Genomic DNA, 26868 nt, shown 5'->3' with positions numbered 1-26868 from the left:
ACGTCTCTATATCTAATTGATTGTGGATGAATACTGAACAAAGTTCCAATTTAATAATTAATAGCATGTTTTTATTAAATAAGCATAAGGCATTACTAAGATATACACCTAAGATGTATTTTGCCAAGTACAATTCAAACGTAAAAGTCGAAACAGAATAAAACTTCTGAGCTTTAAGTCTAACTTTAATACAGGTTTAGGGTTGCCAGATTATGTAAACGAAAAACCGGGACATCGATCTCAGGCTATATACATGGTACGAGATAGGGGGAGCATGGCGGTATTGCCCCCAACTTTTAGGAAAAAATAAAAATGCCATCTACAAGATGGCCACCTACCAAGACCTGTCAAAATCTGTTCAAGGTCTGCTCCCCTAGCAGACAATCCCAAACTCCGCTTATGGCTATATATAAGGTCAGGGTTCCTATTCATTTGGTCAGAACCAATTAATTACCTGTTTTTTCCTGATTTTTTTTACCAGAGGGGGGCCTAGGGGGGCTTGGCTACCCTAAACTTTTCGTGTCCCCACCAGACCTCAACACAAAATGTTATTATTAATACAAAAAACACAATTTAGCTATTTGTAAGAGAATTTTTAATTACTTGCCCCCTTAACATTCATGGCCCCCCAAACTTCTGTGGCTGGTTGCGAACCTGGTTAACACAAATGAAGCCCCACAAGGGATGTATAAAGAATGTGAAAAGGTAACATAAGAAGGCGTCCCTTGTTTTGTATTCCAATTTGTAATGTTTAACAAGTCCTAAATATTGCGCTAAACCGGGACGTCTGGCAACCCTACACAGTTTTGCTTTTGACAAAGAAGTATGCTCTTATGCTTCATTAAAAGCATATTTACATTGTATTTTCTAGTGATACCATTATGGCAATTGGTTTAATTTCTCGATTTCTTTGATACCGAAAAGTTCATGTTCTAAAGACACTTTTCCAGTGGCAGAACTTCAAAATCATTTCCCCCCCAAAAAAATTCTTTTCAGGGCCCCTTAGGCCAATAAAACAATTTAGTCCTTTCATTGACTCTTTCCAACATAGACATTCAAAATTAGGCAAAATGAGTAACAGTTTAAACACAAGCAATGGCTCACACAAGATTACTCCTTTAGGTCCGTAGGACTATTACCAAATGTATTAAAATATTGCATCATCTAAATTTAATAGAACAGTATGGATTGATTGTTACACTGTTATGGCTAATACAACGAGCATAAGTTTATGTATACGCTGCTGTGATTGACAATGAAAGTTGTTTTCTTTCTTTTTATGTGTTACTTATAATCCTAATAACCTTTCGATTACAGTTACCATTTCGAGTTTACGCATAGATAGGCCTACGTGAAAACTAATTGTATTCAAACAAATTTTGAAATACATTAACTCAGAGCCGTAACCAGAAAGGCCGTATCCATTCCATTTCAATTTAACAATTAAATTCTACAATCTAGTACAATAAACTTAGTTTCAAAAGTTTGTCGACTTGCAAATCCTTCGTTACCAGCAACTGATATTGACAACTCCCCCACCTCAACATTTGTATGATTATCACTTTCGAAATTTTGTCCAGAAGTCGAAAGAAATTTTTTTAAAGTCTTCGCTAGCCTCTCGTCTTTTTTCAAGTTTTGTAACTTTCTTTTGCGATAATATGCTCCCTTGCTTTTTTTAATCATTGACCATTAGTGCTACATGAAAAACAAAGTACTATTGAAAAGTGAAAACATATATCATTATATATATAACGAAACGACTTAGAATAGTGCATTTCATTTACGCTTACCTCTCTCAACCATTAACTGTGTTCATTCAACTGAAGTACTATGCGAGGACACTGTTTATAACAAGGCGTAGCACCCTTGAAGACATTTTTTTTACTGTGATAATGCCACCCAATCCACAAGCAACACGTGCAGTTGATGGCTAAGCGGTTAGCGTACGTGCCTTTGGCGCGGGAGACCCGCGTTCGATTCCCGGCGGGAGCTCATGTGGTTCGGATTCCACGTTAATCAGTAGGTCCACGTCTCATATAGCCTCGCTGCTGAACGGGACGTTAAACTCAAAATCGACTCAACTCAACGTGCAGTTGACTTCTTTTTGTTTTTGGTCCATTTGCATTTCAAAGACATATTTCATATTCTATAGCAGGGTCGCGGAAGGGTAGTTAGGAGAGGAATGAAGAATCTGTTATATTTGTATTTTGTGGTATTTTGTGTATATGGTGCGACTGTGGAAAGATACCTTTGTCTTTAGTCGTACTGCCGTAGTGCTTAATATAATATCTATTGAAAAGCTAAACTTCCCTACATTTTATCTTGTGTTCGTAAAATGTCCCTTCTTTCCTTTTTTTAAAAAAGAAATCTTTTCTAAATCTCTCTGCACCGCAGGACATTTCCCTCAAACTAACATCACTTGTGAGTGGGCATTGGGACCAATTGATTACGAGTCCATTTCAATTGTAAAAGAGTGTTTTACAGCCAACCATGCAAAGGTTTGAGTATATTGTCCTTTTGATGTACTTTTACTCTATTTCAGTCTGTACAATATTTATTTGAAGCTATTTGAAAACTTTTTCATCATAACATTTTTTAAATAAATATTCACATTTACAACATAAAATTCATTTTCCAGTTTGGCGCCCTCTTGACATGGCACCCCTGCGAACGTGTAGTTCGCAGGATTCAAGATCCGGCACTATGGAAGGTCAAAAATAGTCCCCATCAACATCAACGATCTTCTGCCAACGTTCTGGAAGGCCATGGATTCCATCGCGGTGGAACTTGGTGGGCCGTGAAGCGAAGAAGGTATCAAGTGCATTTTGCACCTCTACTAGGATTTGAACTGGCGTTCTCTAAGATGATTGTCCAAGGAATGGAACAGATGATATTCGGACGATGAATTGTTCGGGGAGTATGGCGGATGCAATAGTCTTTCCCATCGAAGGCGTAGAGTGGTGTTCCGGGTCATCCTAGCCACGTGGGGCTTAGCGTTGTCTTGTAACAGGAGGACCCCTTTGCGATTCAGAAATGCTGGCTCCAGAGTTTTGAGTTTTTCTTGAACATGGCTCAGCTGTTGAAAGTGCACACTTACATTGACGCTCTGACCAGCTGGTAGCAGTTCCCGATGCACGATGCCGCGAGAAGTCCACCAAGCACACAGGAGGAGCTTTTTTTGGTGCAATGCTGGTTTCGGCTATTTCGGAACTGGTTCATGGGATGCTAAATAATGATGACGGCGCCGTGGAGTTTCGTACAGGACCCAGTACTCATCACATGTCAACGCCCTGTCCAGAAATCGCTCCTTCCTCAGACGAGACATCAAGAAAACACAGGTGTCTGCTCGCGTTGCCTTCTGGCCTGGAATCAAATCACATGGGACATATTGACCCAACTTGAAGTACTTCCGAAGTTAATGAAAGTGCTGTCAAATTGTTTCTCCACTCATGCTGAATTGTAGTTTCAGTTTCTCACATGTCTGGCCACTGTTTGTCTCAATTTCCGCCTGAAGATCTTCATTTTGTACACGTGTTGGTCTTCCAACTCGTGGTGCATCTTCGAGTGTTTTGTCACCGTCCTTAAACTTGTTAAACTACCGCAGCACTGTCCGCGTATTCACGACACCTTCACCAAGGGCCTGACATATCTTCCGCCCCGCTGTAGCGGCCCTTGACAACAGTTTGACTGTGATGGTCCCATATTCACTCTGTCCTTATACAAGTTCACGGCGTAAATGAACTGCCACAACCAGGTAGTATGTCGAATATACCCACACCAACAACTGACTTTCGTCTTATCTCCATTTGCATTCAACTCACCGTGTAAGGGCCAATTGAACACAGAACTTTCTTGGTTACCTTTATGTAAGAGAATTAGTACAGATGAAATGTAAGATCAAATTTTCGGGTCCGGACCAGGCGGATCCCCGTGGTTGCGCCTCTGGGTGAAAGAAAATCTCTGCGCCTAATTTGAGATAAAATCGACAAAAATATGTATTTTCATATATGAAAATTGGTGCTGCATAATTATTTGGCAACCATTAAGATAAAAACTGATATTGAGGTATACTATATTAAACTTTTCATTACGAGATTATGAAGATGACGGTATACTGTACAGAATTTTTAATAAGATGGAGCCCCAAATTGGGTTTAACTCTTATTTTTGTTTCTCTATAAAAATGTGTTAAGGTAAGACGTATGCCAATCAATAGATGATGTCGAGTAGAATAAAATGGCATGAATTGAGGTAAATTCTCTTGCGGAGGTTTCAAGAATATCGATAAAAAATCATTTTTACGGCGTTAAGGAACTGTGTAATTCGTTGCCAACCTGTTTGTATTTTTTTTATTCTGCTGGAATAGAATGTCATTCTCAATTTTATAACATTCGGACTAATCTAGTGTTGAGAATACTTGGATTGAAATCAAAAATAGCATTAAAATTTCAGCAAAATAAAAGTTGGGACACGCATTAACTCTTAGGGACAAACCATGTTTCAACTAGGAACGGTTGAAACTAGCAGAGAAGTGAAAACAGCCAAAATTAAGTTGGCTACAAAATCCGAATGAAAAAACACTACCAAAAATTTCTTGGATATTAAGTGGGGAGACTTTTGAAACTTTTATAACAAAGTAACGTGCTTTTTTGAAAGATAAAATTAAGGAACTTGAAGATAATAGTAAAAACAAAAACGTTCGGGACGTGTATAAGGGATTCATCGAATTTAAGATGTAACTTATCTTACCTTTATGTAGTGTTAATAATAAATAATTGTATGTGTAATGTGTTGTATTGTCTGTGATTGTGTATACTATTATTCTCAGATGTTCGCTTTCTCGGGACCAAGGTGCGTTTGAGTATATTAACAGTTTAACCAGCTACAAGTCTGGCCACCACAGAAGAATGGATCGCAACCAGAGATGCACTCATTCACTCTATAGACGTGGGAGAAATAATTGGAACTCAAATGACCTGCTCTAAATGTGTACAGTCTGTATAAAGTGTGCGCAACGGAGAAAATAAAAAATAAACTCGAAATTTAGAAAGAAATTCAGGATTCGTGATATCCAGCGATGGGTTCCCTGTAAAATTTCCTCTATGCCATTTTCCTACGGTGATTTGTCAGTATGACGGATAGAAAGACGAAATATTGTGCAAATAACTGATCAAGCTGTACTGTATCAACCAATCTAAAAAAGTTATTTTACTCTACAACTTCTTTGAAATATGAAATAAAGCAGGTTTTCCAATCTAAACCTTTACTTGTTTCAAGGAAGTTGCGTAGTATTATCACAAAAGGTTTTACAGGAGATAGGGAGCAACGGTACGTTCGCTTTACGCTCCTATTGTTAAGCTGTACAAAAGTACGTGTCAACATTTGTGACCAAGTATTTTAAAATTCCACATACGATGACACTTTCATATTTCCCACACATATCACAATAATTTTCATATTACATACAAAACCCTTTGCTTTCCTTACATGTATGTGCCTTCTTTCATTTACTTTTGGAATTCTAATACCATAGCTGTCCACTACAGCTTGCATTAACAGGTACCACATCTTTGCTACATACATATCAAAAGAAACTTAACCTAACATGCACAAGCAAACTGTATCAGTATACAAAAATATGACAATATTAACCTAATCTAACCTACAACGCATTTACACCACACACATACACAAAACATAGTATTTTTTTTTTTTTTCTGTAAAGACGTTTCCGTCGACATTCAAGGCCAATGTTTAGAATCATGATGTGATTTTTGTAACTTACCGTGCCTTTTGCACCTAAATGAATAAGCACACAACGTAGAAAGCTAGTTGCCCCTATCTGAATCTTAGCAAAACAATTTATCAGCTTCTCTCAGCCAAAGTACAGCTTTGGAATAATATTTCAAGATTTTCCAGACAAATACTTTAGTAGGTCAAATATATATATATATATATATATATATATATATATATATATATATATATATATATATATATATATATATATATATATATATATATACAGTGAAACCTCTACTAATGGACACCTCTATAAAGCGGACACTCTCTAGTACGGAGACGGACAGTCTTTTCTGTCTTTTATAGGTATTATTTACCTCCGTATTACGGACACTTTCTGTAAAAAAAAATAAGTTGAAAAGTGTAGTAAACATATATTTTTAGTAATTCATACGTGAGTCACCAAGGAAGCATTGTGAAAACATTTTGCCTCCTCAACTGTCTGCGCAGCAACCCAGATGAAGCATCTCTGTTTAACAACACTCTTATGTCCTTTGCTTGCATTCCGCTCCCACCCAAGCTATTTTAGACACAAAAGAGATTGACAGTTGCCCGCCGTTAGGGATGACACGTTATGCTACTGTCCCGTTGGAATCTCTAACCAACCAGAAGACAAGTTTAGTATTTTTTACCCTCAGATATATATTGTCTCAAAAAGGACACTTCAGGACTGCAATTACACCACAAATTAAAGCGCCATACTGAAAACGAAGGAAGTACTGATAAGTGTAAAGTGCACAGAACTATAACATGCTATTTCTATGTTGTGCCTCGAACATAGAGTATTGGATGACAAAGGATAATGCATACAATATTCGTAAATACGTGATTCATGCAAAAATATTTTTTTCTAATTGTATATTGCCTTGCTTACTAATTTACATAACAAAATACTGAAAGCTCTTGAAGGCGGACACCTCTCTATAGCGGACAATTTTTGATTCCCCACGGCTGTCCGCTTTAGAGAGGTTTCATTGTATATATATATAACAAATAAAATGAAATCGATTCCCAGAAACGTGATTCTTATCTCCTATCCGGTTTGTTTACATTTCGGGGTCGAAACAATACATGATCAAACAAGTGGAATTAAAAAAAAAAAAGAAACGAATGCTACAGAATATCTAATATTAGGCTTACTTTGATTTTTTTTTTTATAAGATGGTCATTCCAAAAGAAAATTACGTCAAGACATTTTACGCTTGTCTTTACTTTACTCCCCCCTCTCTCTCTTCTCTAAATCAACTTAAGCCCTCAAATATTGTCTGAGTAATTGGGTAGATTCTTTGGAAATGGAGGGGATTACGAACGCATAATTGCAATGGAATACATTATTAAACACACCATCTTCACACTGCATCTTATTCGATAACTTTGGAGGTTAAAAAAAATCCCAATTCAGGTTTACAAGCACTTGATATTTGGTTTCACTCAACCTTAAAACCAAACATTACTTACAGTAATCCAGTAGTGATGGGTAATCACACCACCCGAGATTCGAACTGTTGTCCCTCCCACTTAGAACACATGCTCTTCTCACAAACAAGGGGTTTTAATCTTCGTTCTTAAGTTTACGGTTTATGTTGAATTATCTCGGCATTTCACTTACTTTAGCAGTCCTTCACACGTGATTTATTTAACCTGTTTTCTTTATTGGACCGGTTTATAATTATAAACCTGTAAGTCCACAAAAAACAACAGTTCTTCATCCGAAAAAAACAGATTTCTTGTCAACATTCACCATATTGGCGAAATCCAAGGTATATAAAATAACAGGTAGCCCCAGTTCGCGATTAGCGTTCTGATTGGCTCCCTGTCCGTGACATCATTTGAGGACCCTGTCCGTGACGTCATGTGACCTCCCTGTCCGGAGGTATCGGTGAAGATTTTTTCGCTTGCCTGCTTGTTACACTTCGCGCTTTATTCGTAAAACTGGATTCAAAACATAATTATGATATTCCTTGTCTTTCCAAATCAAATAATGAGTTATTTCTACTCACAGATGAAACAATATAATATAATAAATCTATAAATACCGTCAATAATGATTAGTTATCTATACAAATAAAAATGAATGTAATGTTTACTCGCTAATTCATTCTAGAGTTTTGGATCGATTTTTGTAATTTTTATTACCATACATGAGTGGAACTGGCCCTTATTACTTTGATTAAAGGGCGAATCCTAAGGGGTAGAAGGGGTTTAGTATTTGTACCTAAAATACAGTATCTCACGAACATATCAACATTAGCGAGCGCAGGACATTGGATGGGGGTGCCAGATCTAAAGTACCTCCATATGGAATGTCGTCCGCCCCCTCTTATCCCCTAGGAAAAAATAGCGTCATTGCACCCGATGCTGCGTCGGCGACGCACGGCACACCTTGCAGACGGGAAATAATTTACACGTAATTATTTTGTAAACACCTCTTCATCTGACATTCAATCGTTACACCTTACGAACATAGCACACACACTCTATCTTTCTTAATTCGCAAAAAAAAAAAAAAAAAAAAAAAGTACTGTTAACTATTATAAAATTAACATGTCATATTTGGCACGTGGAAATGTGATTTTCTGAAGCAGAATGTAGATCACTCTCTTCTCAGTTTGTAATAATTCTACATAAAAAAAGTGTGTATAATGGGGGTGCCAAGGCACCGATAGCACCCACGTTGCGCACGCCTGTACCTATCAAGTTAGAAAGATTAAACTCGGTATATAAACTCCTCATTAAACTTAAAGAAAAACATGCCCCATTGTTTTTGAAAATTTGCGTTTTAAGGGGAAGAGGGGACATTTTCTATTCATTGTAACAATGTTTGATTGCTAACTTCTCCTCGACCAACTTTAACGATTTTTGTAGCCTACTTTAATGCAGGGAGGCCTAACTTAGGATCTTATCATTTTTTCGCTCGGGATGAGAGGAGATAGGGAGGAGGTGACAAATAATCAAAAACAGCCGAAATTGGTGTCCAGTCCATAATTTTCAGGGTCACTGAAATGAATAGTGACCATTCCGGTACCGTTTAAAACCAAATTCATCCTCTTTGGGCGTGGGGAAGGGGTGGCATTATGGATTTTTGTCGTTGCACTTTCATTGAAACGTGAATTCTAAGGGTGGAAGGAGTTCAAATACTTTCCATAAACCAATCCTCTCAATAAGAACATTTCAGATAGTAAAATACATAAAGCAAACATTATTCAAAATTTCAGAGATTTCGGGTTTGTAATAACAAATTAGGTTATGTTGTGTTAGGATAGGTTAGGTTATGTTAGAAATCTAATCTATCCTAACCTAATATAACCGAATCTAACCTAACCTAATTTGATTAGGTTAGGTTAAGTTAGGAATCTAACCTAACCCGTTGTATTTAGTGTGTATTAACCAAATTGTCAGAAATCGTGACTGCAAAATATTTCCTTTACATTACTAATACTTGTTTATTACTCAATATAAACATTTTACATTATGTATTACAGGTTATAAGTTGCACAGATATCTATAGAGTGGTATACATACATAAAAGAACCACCTTCACAGGAGAAAATTTGCAGTTATTTGTGCTACACTTTGCCCTTCGATTTACCGGAATTTAGTTTTTGTGGCTTAGCCCCCTCTCTCGGCCAGCCCTTTAATTATAACAATGTGGTAAGAGTGCACTTTGATCAGAACAAATGATTTTGTCACACGATATGGCATACGAGAAGGAATAAAATCAATATGATATGTACGTAACAGGTACGGTTCGGTTAAACAAGATTAGATTAGGTTAGATTAGGTAAAGTTAGGTTAGGTTCGGTTTGTAATAGGTTCCTACGAATGTTCTGCTCAAAGTGCACTTTGAGCACTTTGCTGGAAAATGTTTCAGATACTTAACAAAACTTACGAATATCATTTAAACTAAAGAATATATGAGAGTATATATTTATATTCTTGTTGGTACTCTCTTCCACTTCGCTTTACGTACATAAACTCCTTAAGCTTCAGTCCTTCAGAAAAAAAGGCATAAAAGTAAAATTAATTATTTTTGTTACGCACTTGTTTTTCAACTTGACTAGGGTCTATTTTATTTTTCCCCATGCCAGTTTGGTATCAATAATGAAGGAACAGCGTCAGATCTTAAACACTACTTTTGCAGGAAACTTAGAAGCTCGTTTTTTCAAACTCTTTGATAATCCTCTGGTGAAAAGTGAGCAGAACATATCCATGCGTTGTCCACATTAAAAGCGTTCTTTCGCTTACAGCGGGAAATCAATCTTCTTCGAAGTTCATCACTTTTAGGGAATCGATGGAACATTATTTCATTTGTATTGCTTCCTATGTTATTAGAATGAGCTACTGCGCAAGTAAGATAACTTTTCCCCATCTTGAAACAGTAGGGTTATTGTTTATGCAGAGTCAGTGTTGTCAGATTCATAATAACAGACTTCCCGCTCAAAGCCCTGAAATTTCCCGATCGGTTACAAAATTTCCCACCAAAAAGAATATCGATCATTAATTAATTAATTAATCAATCATTAATGATTAATTAATCATTATATTAATTACTTTAAATTAAAATCAATTAACTACGAACAATCAATCAGCAGCACATCACTTCCTGCAGGAGGAGAGGACAATCCTTCTATTTTATGTCTGTAGTTTATTTGGTATAGAGAGAAATATACATATTTGTATTTTTGTATGTGTGTGCTACTTCCAAGTATTATATTTTCCCCTTCACTTCACCCTAACATTCCGTGAATGACTGACCATAACAAATATAGTAAGCAAAGGGTCATAAACCCTCCCTCCCTTTTTTCTTCTCGCAGAAAATGGATATTGGCGAGATTAACAATCAGTTCCATTTGGTTCGGTTTATAAAGCACTCTTGCTGTTCTCGTTCTTTTGACCGCATCAAAGACGCTTCCAATCCATTTGTTATTCCATGTACAGAGATATGAAGACAAGGAGTGAGAAAGAGACAACATGAAAAGTAAGAAAAGTTGACAGAATTTCCCATTTTCAACCAGAATTTCCCGTATTCCCGTCAATGCTAAGAATTTCCCGTTTTGCGGGAAATTTCCCGCCATCTGACAACACTGTGCAGAGTTTCACTTACTTTGAAAAATACCGCGATACCTCCACGTGACGTCACTGACCATAAAGTATCCTGGGAAAAATGAGAGCACAAAAGCTATCCCGAGAGTCCCCTGGGCGAAATCAACGCCGAAGTTGCCTCACCAAATTTTGAACTGTTCGTTCCGTTCCGTCCAGCTGCGAACTTGTAAATTGCATATTGTCAGTAAAATAACACTTCTTAAAGATATTTTTGCACAAATCTGCTCTGCAGCAGCATTCTTCGCCACTTTTTAAATTGGATATGATGAGTAATTTTGACGAATTTCTATCAAGATGGCATAAAATGGAGAATTTTATGAATGATATTTTTGAATTAAACTTTAAAGAAAATTTATAGGAGAGGTTTCAGAATGTTTTGGGATAGGAAAGTCGTTCTACTAATGAAAATGAAGAGAAATTTGTTAAAATCTTTGAGAAATGTAAGAAATTAAGGCAGAAATGGATGAAATATACAATAAATGCCAAATAAATCCTAAACCTATTCTAAACACTTCCTAACCTAATCCTACTTCTAACATTGCAAAAAAGAAACAAATCTCAATATCGCACCACTAAAACTTCTACATTTTTTCTGACATTGTTATACGATGCTATACAGGATGTTCCAAGATTCCCTACCATGAGAGCTCCATGTTGGGAGGTATCAAAGAAAGGCTATCAACCGCGTGCTTATATATTAAAGAAAGCCGGCGGAAAAGTTCTCGCTGATACAGATAGTATCTTAAATAGATGGAAAGATTTCTTTGACGATTTGCTTAACACGCTGCCAAAAACTAATGTGCGGGTAGTAAGGGAAATGCACACTGCAGAACCGTATATTCCAGAGGCTAACCAAATAGAAGTAGAAACCGCTGTAAATAAATTGAAGAAACACAGATCTCTGGGTGTAGACGAAATTTCGGCTGGGTTAATTTTAGCTGGAGGCGAAAAATTGTGGAACGAGATACACAAACTTACTCTCCTTATTTGGAACAACGAGGAGTAGTCACACGAGTGGAAAAGATCAATCACTGTTCCAATTCACAGAAAAGTGACAGAGCTGATTATAATAATTAACGAGGCTTTTCTCTTCTGTCAATATACTATAAAATCCTCTCAAATATTCTATTAGCAAAATTGACACCCTACGGAGATGAAATTACTTGAGATTATCAGTGCGAATTTAAACGAAATTGATCAACTATCGACCAATATTTATCATTCGACAAATATTAGAAAAGAAGTGAAAGTACAAAACAACGATATTGATTTTAGAAAGACTTACGACTTGGTTAGGAGAGAAACGTTGTACAACGTTCTTACAGAATTTGGAATACCGAAAAACCTAATTAATTAGATTAATTAAGATATGTTTAAATGAATCCCAAAGTAAAGTCCGGGTAGGAAAATTTTTGTCCATGAGCTTTCACGTCAAGAATGGCTTGAAACAAGTAGATGCGTTATCGCCATTATTATTCAACTTTGTCCTCAAGTACATAAGGAAAATCAAAGATCGCAACCATAGGCTAGAGTTGAATGCTATTCACAGGTATGTCGTATGCTAATGATGTAATAGGGGATTATAGGAGAACAAAGTCAGAAAAGCAGAGGTTTTATTAAACGCTTGCAGGGACATGGGGTTAGAAGTAAATGCTGAGAAAACTAAATACAAGAAAGTTTGTCGGGATCGTAATACCCCAAATTGTGGATGCGTTAAAATAGCAAATAATACTTCTGATAAAGTGGATAGTTTCAAATATCTAGGATCAATATTGACAGATGAAAAGTATATTCACGAAGAAATTAAATGTCGACTAAAAGCAGTTAATTCGTGTTATTATTCAGTTCAAAATGTATTGTCGTCGCGAATTCTGTCGAGGAATTTGAAGTTTAAAATATATAAAACTATAATCATGCCTGTTGTTCTGTATGGTTGTGAAACATAGTCGCTTACTCTGATGGAAGAACGTAGACTAAAGTATTTGAGAACAAGATCCTGAAATGAATATTCAGACTCGAGAGGAACGGGAATGGGGAATGGCGGAAACTTCATAATGAGAAACTACATAATCTATACCGTTCCCCACACATTGTTAGGGTCGTCAAATCTAGGAGGTTCAGGTGGGCAGGTCATGTAGCCAAGATGGAAGAAAGTAGGAACGCTTTCAAAATCTTAACTGGAAAACGAATTGGAAAACAACCATTAGGAAGACATAGGCTCAGATGGGAGGACAGTATTAAGATGGATCTCGCAGAAATAGGAATACAAAATAGAAACTGGATCCAGTTGGCTAAAGATAGAAGTCGAGAGTTTTTGTAAAGCGGTACTCAACCTTCGGGTTCCACAGGCCACAGACTTAGTTAGGAATAGAAGTTGTTTATTTATTTATACTAGTTGTTCCCCCAAGAGTTCGGCTCGTTGTACGCCATAGATTAAAATCATGCTTAATTCAGAATTTTTAATATTAATTTGTTTAAAGATTTTTTTGCCTGTTATTACACAAATATTATTGGCTGTTATTGCTCAGATTTAAATATAGTTACAGCTCTTTTCTTAATAGTAAACAGCATAGTACGTTTATGTTCAGCATCAACATTATCCATTTTAAAATAATTAAGTTGAAACATTGCCGTTTTTAAGATGGAATTAAATTCTCACAATAGTTTTACATCTGCCAATGGGCTGCACGCTGGTGCCATCTATTCCATTCAGGCACGTTGCCCGGATATATTAAAAAATATTATCGCTACTGTTTACTACCGATATTAGGAATATGCGTTGCTCACTGAAGTGGTTTTCTTTTACAGTAAGGATACTGTTATGAAAAAAAATATACACTGCCAACTAGCGGATATTATCTACTGTTGTTTCATTTGTGTTAACAGTGACGGACATAACCCATATATTAATTACTAATTAAAATATACACTTTAGTTCAACTTTGTGTATCGAGTAATTTCTCTATGCTTATTCTATTTTACCAATAATAAGATGGTAAAGATCATCCTATTTTGTGGCATATCCCTAAAAACTAGTAGTAGAGAGGGCGATGACTATCTTTTAACTATATTAAAAGCTCCCAACACGAAGACATTTAATACGATAAAATGTTGAAAGCTCTTTAATGAATTTACTCTTGATGTGATACTGAGACTAACGTAAATATTTCTCATCTCATAAATATTACTCCTGCGAAATCAAAATAAAAAAAATGATTATGCATATACAAACCCGTAGAACTTGATACTTCTTTCCCTGTCATATCGTGGCTGTAGCAGGTTTTTGGTGTATGAAACATTATGAAGAGAGAAAAAATTCAACGCTGCTGTTTTTTTAAATATATATTTTCAAATTTTATCTTACTTACGTTAAAAATATAGATTTATGCTTTCAATATTACATCACGTGTTAACTATTCTGAAGTTGAAATATTATTTTTATATAATACAGGAGAAAAATAATATACTGTCATTAGAGTTCCGTTAATTGTCAGTACTTGTTCCAATAATTAACATCTTTTACATTTGAAGGGTTACACATCTTCCAAAAAGTACATCTAACCTTATGGATAGAACAAACGTTAAACATAGTTTCGCTTACTTACCTTCATAGTTTATCTATTCTTTATATGCCTCTATGATGAGGTTACATTCATAGAATTTTACATCCTGCTTGTTTTAACATTTATCAATTTACTTCACTCTACCCACAACAGAGAAAAATTACTCCATTTCAAGGTTTACAGTGCATTGCACATATCACTAACTAAAACTAACTAACTAACTCTATGGCCTATGGAACCCGGAGGTTCAGTGCCGCGTTCACAAAAGCTCTCCACTGACTTCTATCCTTAGCTAATTGGATCCAGTTTCTACTTTGTATTCCTATCTCTGCGAGATCCATCTTAATATTATCCTCCCATCTGCGCCTAGGTCTTCCTAATGGTCGTTTTCCTATGGGTCTACCAGTCAAGACTTTGAAACCGTTTCTACTTTCTTCCATTCTAGCTACATGACCTGCCCACCTAAGCCTCCTAGACTTGACGACCCTAGCAATGTTGGGTAAACCGTATAAACTATGTACTTCCTCGTTATGAAGCTTCCGCCATTCCCCATTCTCGTTCCTCTTGGGTCCGAATATTCTTCTCAGGATCCTGTTCTCAAATACTTTCAGTCTATGTTCTTCCCTCAGAGTAAGCGACCATGTTTCGCAACCATATAGAACAACAGGCATGATTTTTGCACATATCACTAAGATATATAAATAAATAAAGATAATATTCATACCAATATAATTGAAAATACAAAACTTAAATAATTAATGTTTTTCTGACCAGAATACGTACTTCTTTATTAAAATTAAATTAATTCGTAACAGTTTCCATAACGTAACGTTATCTTCCTCAGACGTTAATTGGCATATTTATCTTCATATTAATGTAGGTAATAGAGACATCATAATATTAATTTATTGATATACAACTTCAATTCTTGCTTTTTATATAGTTTTAAATTTATAATATTTAACAATAAGATAGTGTTATAATTTACCGTTTCATTTTAATTTTAATAAACAAGCATGTCATACTCTGGTCAGAAAAATATTAATTCTTTAAGTAATAATTCCAGAGTCAGCATGGAGGGAGTTACAAAACTTGAAAAGTAATCATTAACAAGTTCTCAAGTACAGAAGAATCGAAAGTAAAGTAAAAGAAAACATTAATATTGCTATATAATTTATGTACATATACATACATAACATGCAATAAGTAGCTGTGAGTATTACAAAGCTTATGTACAATCTTTACATGGTCGCTTAAATAATTGTAGGCATTTGTCAAACGGGAGACTGAAATCCAAATCCTTGTATTTACGTGAAAGTTTATAATAAAGGGAAAACATTCTTGTTACAGGCGAGTTCTTGAATATACGATAAACTAAAAATGTTGTTGACCATGAATTAATATTCTCACTATTGTATCAAATTTTCGTAAGTAATTCACTAATATCATAGTCATTAACAACTTTTATTTAAGACTGTTTAGTTCGCCATTACTCGCCTTTCCAATAAGCAGATGCATTCAAACTCTATCAGCAAACTTGTGTCGGAAATTCTGTTCAGAATCGCAGACGTGTGTGTGTGTGTGTGTGTGTGTGTGTGTGTGTGTGTGTGTGTGTGTGTGTGTGTGTGTGTGTTTTTAAAATATAGAAAACGGAGAAATCGTTTTTGAACTTGTTCAGTATTTGCAATATAAATCGTTATTGATAGATGACCAAACAACGATCTATATTGCAATCAAGATCTAAAAATACAATTGAAAAGTACGATAACGACAAATATATTATTAAACTTGATTGAATTCCGTATTATAAATCCTAACTGCTTATAGGAATTTCTAACAACATACTATATATGATTATTCAACGTCATTTTGCTGTCTATAATAGATCCTAGATTCTTGATAGATTCAACAATTCATTAACGGCCTTTGTAGAATATGATGAGTAATGTAAATTTTGCTTTTAGTTAGGTCTATATAACAACACTTCTTTAAATTAAATTAGAATACATTCTTTGAACTCCACTCATACAACGAATTGATATCTCTTTCCATTATATGATTATCTTCTAAGTGCCGCATTTCTTTATAGATTTTTATGTTGTTAGCATATATTAAACAATTAGTATGATATAATTCTGAAGATAGGTCATTCATATATAATATGAATAATAATGGATTCAATAATAAAATATTCAATTTCCGTGCGTGGAGTCCTTGGTTTAATCCCAGCTCAGGACAAGTGAACTTTGTGGGTGTTTCGTCATTCCAAGTTTCTTTTCACGATTTTCATTCATGTCTCATCATCATGTCTCCTTTAGCCTAACCTGTATAATCGTGGGATGTAACACCTTACTTTCGTGTTAGCAACGACTTATTCATTGAGATGGATACTTGGTGTAGTAGAGCAATGTTCCGCAACCCTTTTCTATTCGCTACAGAGCATAGATTATCCATGACGACTTAAAAGTATTATAACGACACTGTTATTTTAAATACATACTAGAATAAAAAAATACCGAAACTATCACAAACACTAACGTAGTCTTGTAACAACCCTTCTAATCCTAATCGTCTAGCTTGCTATTTTAAAAATCAGACGACGATCTAAAGCATCACCAGTAGCATCATCGTCAAGGTTGAAAAAATAACTCTCAAAATCGTTTGCAGAAGACTACGAAGAAGAAGCAGAATTAGAAGAAGAAAAGGAAAAAGTAGTATCTCCTATAAGAAAAAGGAAATATGTGTGCAAACGTCCAGTATGGCCTGATACATGTAAAAGCTTATCATGAATCCTAAATCTTTAAATATTTAATTTATTTTATTATATGAACAGGCATTCTGATAATACCCATTAAGAGAGAGAGAGAGATGAAATCTTTCAGTTTAACGTCCCTTAAATATGCCCTTTCTCGGTAAGAGGATACATGATTAAGACAAGTGAATGACGAAGGAATAACAGGTGATAGAATGACAATGTGATGAGCGTTCTTTCAGTGAGTCATGCATCGTGAACTCCATTGAATTTGTGAGTAGAAGAACAATACAAGTGACATGCTCTTCTAACCTGATATAATTCCTTTAGAAAAGTAACAAATATAAAAATAAAAGATACAGTATCACATTATTATTAGTTTGTGTGTGTGTGGATTTTTCCCATTTATCTTTAAAGTGGTCTCATATAAGTTATGCTATATCAAATAACTGTAGGACGACAAATGGTGTCTCCGTTCTCGAATTTGAAAATGTACTTGGTGATTTGAGACTTGTCTCTTTTCGTGCCGAGAAGTTTCTCGATTCATTGGCAATACTAGTTTACCCGAATAATAGTATTTTGAGGTTTCAGCACCTTGATAAATGCTCTTCATCGTGTTCGTACAATTACTTTTATGAATTTATAGATTTTACACATGACTCATATAACATTAAACAGTGATTGAGATGTAAAACTTTAGGTGAACTAGTATTGCCCATAAGTCTCGGATGTTTCTGTATCGTCTTAAATTTGAAAAATGCATCGTGTTCGTACAATTACTTTATCAATTTAAAGTTTTTACATATGCCTTATGTAATATTAAAACAATGTTTGAGATCTAAAACTTAAGTGAACTAGTGTTGCCTACGAGTCTCGGATGTTTCCGTATCATCTTGAAATTGAAAATGTAGTTGTCGATTCGGGACTTGTTTCTTTTCGTTGACAATACTAGTTCATCAAAGTAATAGTATTTTGAGGTTTCAACTTGAGTGAACTAGTGTTGCCTACGAGTCTTGGATGTTTCTGTATCATCTCGATTTTGAAAATATACTTGTCGATTCGAGACTTATCTCTTTTCGTACCGAGAAGTTTTTCCCGAGTAATAGTATTTTCAGGTTTCAGCTTTAGATCTTCCTAGCAAGTTTTTCAATCCCAGCTTTTGTACATTATGTTTCTACTTTTGTATCTCCATAATTATTAGATAAGACATAAAATGCGAACGTGATTTAAAACCAAGATAGAGAAAGAATGCCGAGAAAAACATTTAAATAAGAAATAACCTATTTTGTGAATCTTTCAATAAGAAGGGGTTAAGAAAAGACTCTATGGAATGGAAACATAAACATTACCCACGCACACACGATGTTTGTACACCACAAAGTTCACTTCACGGGAGCTGGGATTGAGCCCGTATCCGTACACAAAAGTTGAGGTACAACTCATGCTCATTCCTGTTCTTCGTTTGCTGTGATGAAAATACATACGGCTTATTGTGAATTTTATGCTTTCATGCCATCGCAATCAAATAAGAATCTTTCAATTCTATACGCCGCTAATATTAATATACATATTACTTGTAAACAACTAGACACTTGAGCAAAATAACTTGCAGTACAGGAAACAAAACATCGGGGGCTGGAGACTCCTGTGACTTATAGTGATAAATTTAACATCTCGAGAACAAAACTCTTGGATATTATTTTTTGTACATAGGAAAGGTCAGTGTTTCTTGAGAATGATACGTTTCGCTTCCCGTGTCAAGGTTTGTCTTCAAAGCAGTATAGCAATAAATTCGAAACTAGGCACTGCAGAGTGTCGCAGTGAATAATTAATTTCATTTTAAATTATTATTTTAACGTATTTGCATTGTTGATTTTAAAAATACTTCATTTTTATATTCCAAACTTACTTCATTTACTTTGGGCCTGGGCATATTGAAGAACACCCATAATAAAGAACAATTTCCTGTAATAACTTTAAGCACGATGTGCCTTCTGTGCGAACGGTTCCGGGTTCGATTCCCGGTGGTGACACTCGGTCGAAAAAGTGTAATACCCCTTTCTAGGCCAGTCAACTTGAATGAAGTTTGCTGGGTTTTCCTCATACACATCAGGCAAATGCCGGGGTGGTACATATTTTACAGGTCCCAGGCAGCTTTCTTCCTTCCTTCCATAATAATTTCTTCCTTCCATTTCCCCGTATAATGTGTCCAACGAGGGACGTCATTCCTCTAAATGGGACGGAGTAAATGGCCTGGGATCGAGGTACAATAAAAATATTTTTATTTATTTATTTTGTAAAGGCTATAGGAGATATAGATTTGAAGAGTTAATATTTGAAACAATTTCTGAGAAGGAGATCATAGGAGAAAGAAAAATCAATACTTTGAACTAAACCACTTTGATACAGTGAACGTAATGTACCCTCACCAAAATATGAATGTTTGGTACCGTTATCAAGCTAAAATAAATTCACAATTCAAATGAAACAAGAAACTTTTTCTCTTGATTGCGAATCCTCGAATGAAGCAAGAAGAAAATACATTCACAGATCTCTAATAGCATAGGCGAGCACTCTAGCACTGAGTTGCCATGTTCCTGACATCTTCAAATTCATTTTCATACATACTTTGTGAAATCAAAGCAAGGAAGACAGTTTGTTTTTTTATTCACTTAAAGAGAGACGGAACAAACATTTCTAATAGCAAAGGTAAACGCTCTACCAATGAAGTAACGTACCTTGTATACGCACATAACTAACTGAAAGTTAATTTATTTTTCATATTATAATATTTCGTTTCCTTTATCATCCTTTATTCTTTCATTCTATTTATTCAAAACATTGGTCCTGAAATCGATTTCCGATGTGGACATTCTATCAAACAACTATGCATAATAGGTTAAAGGATATAATGATGATAGTGAAAGTGCACGAAACGAGAGAACCCTCAAGGTCTTGCGTATTCTGTAGAAAATTGACCTCCTAATTATAAATAACAATTAGTTTAGAAAAGTCTCATTATCTTGATCTTGAGTTCGATTTCCGAGGTGGAATAATAAGTAATTATTGAGGAAAACAAGATTAAATGTTGAATTATATGAAGGCTCGTAATAAGATTGTAATTAGTGAAGTAACGATTCATCGAGGATACGAACTTCATGTTTTATTATCTAGAAAGTATATGCAGCCATACGGAGAGAACTATAGAAATGTAGAATGGAAGACAAAATTGTATGTAATGTCTTTGCTTCCAAGTCGGGTTGTCATATTACAAGATTTACCGGGTACCATCCGATATTTGATGAACATTATAGTCTTAATTTACAACAGTACAAACAGAATGGAGTCCTTTTTTCTACGACTTTTATATGGCGTTCAGTCCTACATTGGACTTTATAAATTTTAGTAAAAGTCTCGTTTGGTCGTGGCTCTCGAAGTATTCTGTCTCGTCTCGAGAAGAAGCTGTATCATGAGGGACGTGCCCTCGCCACAAAATTAAGATTTCCTGGTCGAAATAATTCTACTTAAGGAACGTCTAAGACGATTTTTCGTTTCTTTTGTTTTTATTAAAATGTAAAAATTCCAAACCTAACCATAAGAACAGAAACACGACTAAATTCTAGAATGTTATTAGCGTTGAATGGGAAAACGAGTGTGCAACGATAAAGATGAAATTTTTCATTTTAACTTTCCACGAATATCTGTTTTAGGGTAAGATGAAGGGATGATTAAGGTAAGTGAAATGATACAATGACGTGGAGCGGAAGTACTCCAAGAGAATCAACGGACACGATGTTGTCCACCACAAACTTATTTAATGTCCCACGATTATGCTCATTATGCTAAGGGCACCATAAGTTAACTTATTCGGGGGTAGAACTAGGGACTCCATACACCAAATGTAAGCGCTCTGCCGCTGTGCCACCTGGTCCCCTTTCCGTTACTAAGTTCTTTTAGCCTTTCCCAGCTGGTCTAATAGCTAGAACGGATCTGTGATGAACGTGGTACTGGGTTCGATTTCCGGAGGGAGAGCATTGATGTTTAAATCATGTGTTCTCTTAGCGAAAAAGGACATTTTTCTGAAAGATTTCATCTCTCTCTCTCTCTCTCTCTCTCTTACCAAAAGTAGGTCTAGTTTAGAAGTATTTTGCGGTAAATAGCGTTGTAGTGTCGTTATTGATAAGCCATGCTCAGTTCAATTGCACGAGAAATGCCCGCCAAACTGAACTAGATGGCCATTATTAGCTAGCATTCTTTATGAACCACATAAGGATACCAACTGGAGTATGCAAAAAGGTGCTCAGCAAAAATACGATATCTCGCAAACACACGAACAAAAAATCCATAAATCCCATATATACATTAAAGGTAAACGCACTCGTGAAGCAATACAATCACTTATTTAAAAAGTACAACATATCTGAAGTCAAAGATAAAGAAAACTTATTATGAAGAAGGTTCTCAAGAAACATATGAGCTTTTCCAGGTGAATACAACGCCCTGCTACATTTCATATCCTCATTCAGTTCCACATCTGAAACAAAGTTATAACATTAAATCATTTCTCTCTTCACACATATTATTCGATAGGTGTATCAAAATATTATCTTCAGTAATTCTTATCTATCAACAAACTTAATTTACATTACACATAGCTCAGCGTTTTCGCGTTCAGATTACATTATCTACATTCGCACGTGTGTATGTTCGTATGTGAAAAGAACAAGTACTGTGCTTCTCATGACAACAAACATGTAATCTGAAATGCTATATACGTTTGAAAAAAATCATGCAATGCGATATTCACCTTAGCAACTAAGATCTATTCGATCAAAGGACAGTCTGCAAATAAATCCTATTTCCATGAACACTTACAAATGAGATGGAAGACCGAATTAGATAAAGCAAATAGCTTCAATGAAACACAATATCCTCCTTAGCAACTAATCAAAAAAGATGGAGTCTTTACGATTTTCATCCTATGACTTCAAAACATTATGAATTGCTATGGGGAGCATACACTATTCAATCCTCAGCATGCACCCAAGTGGTGTTTGTCATGAGCAAACAACATATGCACGCTACTAAAAGGGACACTAAATTCCAATCTAACGAACATGAACTTCCGTGGGAGTATTGATCCTAGGATCATGAGCTCGGTTCCGCTGCTGTGGAAGTCAGTCGAAAATGTATATATTTCAAATTAACTTGAAGAGGAACGTCCCACGGATATATTCAACTCTAGATCGTGAAGTACCAAATTCGATCCCAGCTCCCACCAAAATAGATTTTGTGCACAGAATCTTAAATCGTAAGTTAACAAAACTACAAAACTCCGATAAATTAGTTTTAGCACTATTCTGATTAATACATCTACCTTTAGTACTTACATGAAGTAATGATTCGATTCTCTGTAAGGGAGCATTATAATTCAAGTTCTAGTTCCTCCCTGAGTTTGATTCTCGCTGAGAAAGTACGCATATGTGCTTTTAGCGGAAGCATTATATCCGCAAGTTACTGAACAAACTTAAAAAGTTAAATGTAAACAATTGGAACGTACAGTTAAGCAATCTAAACATATTACAGTAAGCCAAAGGTTTCGGAAGGGGATAAGACAACTACTAATAAAAAAAACTTCTTATTTTAGCCTTCCAAGCTAGTCTAATAGCTAGCACGGATCTATGCTGAACGTGGTTCTGAGTTCGATTTCGGGAGGGAGAGCATTGAAACTTAAACGCACTTTAAACGTCGAGAAGACGAAGAAGACATGTTTCATCTTGTTTCTACAGCTGGTAGACGTCCAAAAGCATGACCATATAGCAACATACTAGCTTAGGCCAGTTTACGGCCGTTTTAGGTCCCTAGGGAACTTTCCCAGGACAGGCCTAAAGGTCAAAGGTCAAATCCAGGTATCCTAGGGTTGGAAATGTGTTTCAAACCAATATCTCATCACGTGCAACACAAGCCCCTGGGAGACTTGAGTATACAAATTTTCATCCTACGTTGTCAAAACATTATGAAATGCTATGAGAAGCTTCAATTATTAGATCATGCACAATCAATGGAATCCAATACGTTTTAAAACAATCATGAACTACGATATTCATATTAGCAACCCAGAGCCCTGGAAACGTTCCCAGGACGAAAAGTTTCCCACAGACCGTTCCTAACACTTAGCAACAGCATGTTTCATGATTTGACTACTAATCATCGTTTTGTATGGGAATGTGTTTCGAAACTAACCACACAGCGCCCACCCTATGACAGCATCTGCATATACCATTTCTCATCCCATGTTTTCAAAAAAATCATGAAATACAATATTTACCTTAGCAACTAAGAATAATTTCATACAATCTGGTGGGAAGCTTCGATCATTGCTTCCGTTCTTAGATTCGCACGAGGGACAAGGGTGGGGGTCCAAAATACCTACCCAATGCTATGAGAAGCTTTCGAGGGACGAGAGTGATGGGGGTACGAGCATTGAACACTTGAAAGCATTAGTGATTTGAAAATGAGGAGCTTCGAACGATGAATACTTGGTACATGGTCTGACCCCTTAGCAACTAAGAATATTTCCATCACGATCTTCGCCAGAGGGGCTGGGGGATCCAAAATAGCTATCCAATACAAGACGAGAAGGCGAATACCAATCAATAGGAAAGCTTCGATCACTGATCGCTTACGCTCTTCGCAAGAAGGGACGGGGATCCAAAATAGCTACCCAATGCTATGAGAAGCTTCCCTTCTTAGCTTCACAAGAGGGGCGGGGGACAGGGGGTTCAAATAACTAGCCAACACCCGACGACAAAACGAAGAAGAAGAGGAAAAGGCATGTTTCATCTTGTTTCTACAGCTACTAGGCGTCTAAGAGTTACTTCCTTATTCTAGCATAGGAACATACTGGTTTAGGCCGGTTTAGGTCCCATGGGAACTTTCCCAAGCCAGGCCTAAAGGTCAAAGGTCAAATCCAGCTATCCTGGAGTTATTCTACTACCACCTGCTTTCTTACCGCACCGATTCTGTTTATATATCCTATAATTTTTACTTTAAAAATTCACAATCATATACACCATCATGTACCTCTTTACCATCAGTAAGTATAATATTGTTTTAGTATTCAGATGAAAGTTATTAGCTTTTGTACGCAATCCACGTACATTTTGATAATACATTGACAATTAAATATCATACTTCAATGTGGTAATATCATCAGCTGACCTTAATACAATAACAGATCTATTTCCATCTCCCATCTTTGGTTTTATAGTACCTGCATTGTCTACCCATAGATATTCAAACCCTTTTTCTTATTGACTCTTCTTGCCTCACTAAATATTCCTTTTCTAAAAGTTGTAAGGTACTGATTCACATATGTTGATCGATTTAAAGTCAAGCCTATGTCAATTGTATTTACGTTTCTTTTGACCTTGTGTTTCCTAAGTATTTCATTTTTATTTGCCCTTCTTAGAAACTTTAAAATGATTTCCACTTTACATTCATGTAATTGTTTAAACCTATGACATGTATCTACTTGCTCGTTTGAAATTTTTACATCTAATGCACGGCCCACGTCCTTTAGAATATTACAAATATTTTCATTGATTTGTTCGGGAATCCCATATATTTTCATAGTGTGTCCATGTTCTTCAAGTTCATCCACTTGAAGAAGAGGTTAGTTAAGCTCTTTCCCTAATTGTAGATTTTCTTCCTTCAGCTATGCAATTCACTTAGCTTTAGTGACTGATTTTTAGTTAATTCAGCATTTTCATCAAGTTTTTAATGTCTGGTATTCAATGAATTACCCAAGTTTCATTCGGTTTCTTTATTTGATTTGTGCAGATTTTAAACCTCCGTTTTTCAGTTCCAATAATAATTAATGGTTGGAGACCCTATTCTTTGCAAACTTTCATTATATTGGCTATCCTGTCTTGCTTTCAAACATTTTTTACAACTGATTAACATAACTCATACAATATATTCCACATCATTCTCAAACTTACAAAATGAGCACCAATTTCGTCTCAAAATTACTGTAACAGATAATAATTGATTTATAGGGGCATTGTAGTTCTGGTGCCTTCCCGTGCATTATTTATACAATAAACTTTCTAATGAGGATGTGACTGAAATTTGAGTTGTGGGATATATACTTTAATTTCACATGTAAAAATATGTTGATTGTATGACTCTGAAATTGTCAAAAAAATATTAAGTAGTTCATAATAATTCTACAATATAATTAGCTTATAACGAGAGAGAATGTTCAAAAATGACACATATGATAATCTATAAATTTCATTGAGCTGAACGAAATGATATAGGTCATTGTAAATTCTCATATTAATTTTAGAAAAATAGAGGAAAACTTTTTTCCTTTGTAAACAGAAAAGTTAATGCTGTACGATAACCATGCCATTATACAGCGTGTCCATAACTGGTATCACGTAGCTTTGGATAATCGTATTTAAATGAAATTGGTCGCATTTGAAAGAAAAACTCAAATATTTTTTACTGTAGCTCATGCACATTGAATGTGGGCCTCACAAGTGGCGAGGTAAACATCAAGACGATATTCCCATTCACCACACACGCTCCAACATATCTGATGAAATGGATTTGATCGTATATGCAGTCATGATCCACAAAATCATGGTACCACTTCAAAATTGACATGTATGTATAGGAGCCTGATGTTGAAACCTTGGCCTGAAAGCACGCTGACCTTGCACCAGACTCTGCGTGGTGTGATTTCCAAAACACACCAACTTCGTTCTTGTGGGTTCGCCATAACTCCTTAAAACTTATTCTATAATAACAACACAACACAAGGAGAGGAAATAAATTTACGTTAGCACATTACAGCATAACAGTACAGAAACACAAATGCTTCCCAAGTGACCTCCAGTAGAAACAGCAACTGCCTGTTGAATATCCAACAATGAACTCATATCGACTAATCACAAAGTAAACATGAGTGAATTTACTTTCCCTGCGTTTGATGCCGTCCATTATTGACATTTCTGCCCATTGTTGTCTATTTTAGACATGCACAAAAATATTTGAGATTTTCTTACAAATGACTAATTTCATTTAAATAGGATTATCCAATTGCGGCGTAATACCACTTTAAAGTATGATATTATTTTTATGGGCACGCTGTATATACCGGCTATTGGCATATAGTGTAAAGTTATGATTAACTTTTCTATCTTATTTCTTTGATTACCTTCAGAGATAAGATGGTACGAATCGATATATTGCATTATACAGAATAAAATGACATTCTTGAGGATAAATCCTGATTCAGCATAATCTGTATTCCTGTATTGCTTTCATAATTGTGTTTGTTATTCGAAACAACAAAGGAAATCATAGAATCGAAATTTGAGAACTCAAAGCTTTCTACCTGAAGTTAGACAAAGAATATGCATACTACAATGTGTAAACAAAAATATAAATGCTAAATTGATATCTGGAAACTAGACATGTATTTCTGGAAGTGATTTATGAAAGGATGTTCTCAAAATGATAATTTCGTGAATTTTCTTTCGTAATAATTTTCTTTCTTTCGTGTGGAAGTTCCTTCCACATTTTACTAAAGCGAGACAGCTATTAAACGAAAGATACGATGCGAATGATAAATTA

Source organism: Thermobia domestica, chromosome 4 (assembly GCF_964235325.1).
Source record: "Thermobia domestica chromosome 4, izTheDome1.hap1.1, whole genome shotgun sequence".
NCBI classification, from domain to species: domain Eukaryota; kingdom Metazoa; phylum Arthropoda; class Insecta; order Zygentoma; family Lepismatidae; genus Thermobia; species Thermobia domestica.
This window is presented reverse-complemented; position numbering follows the sequence as displayed.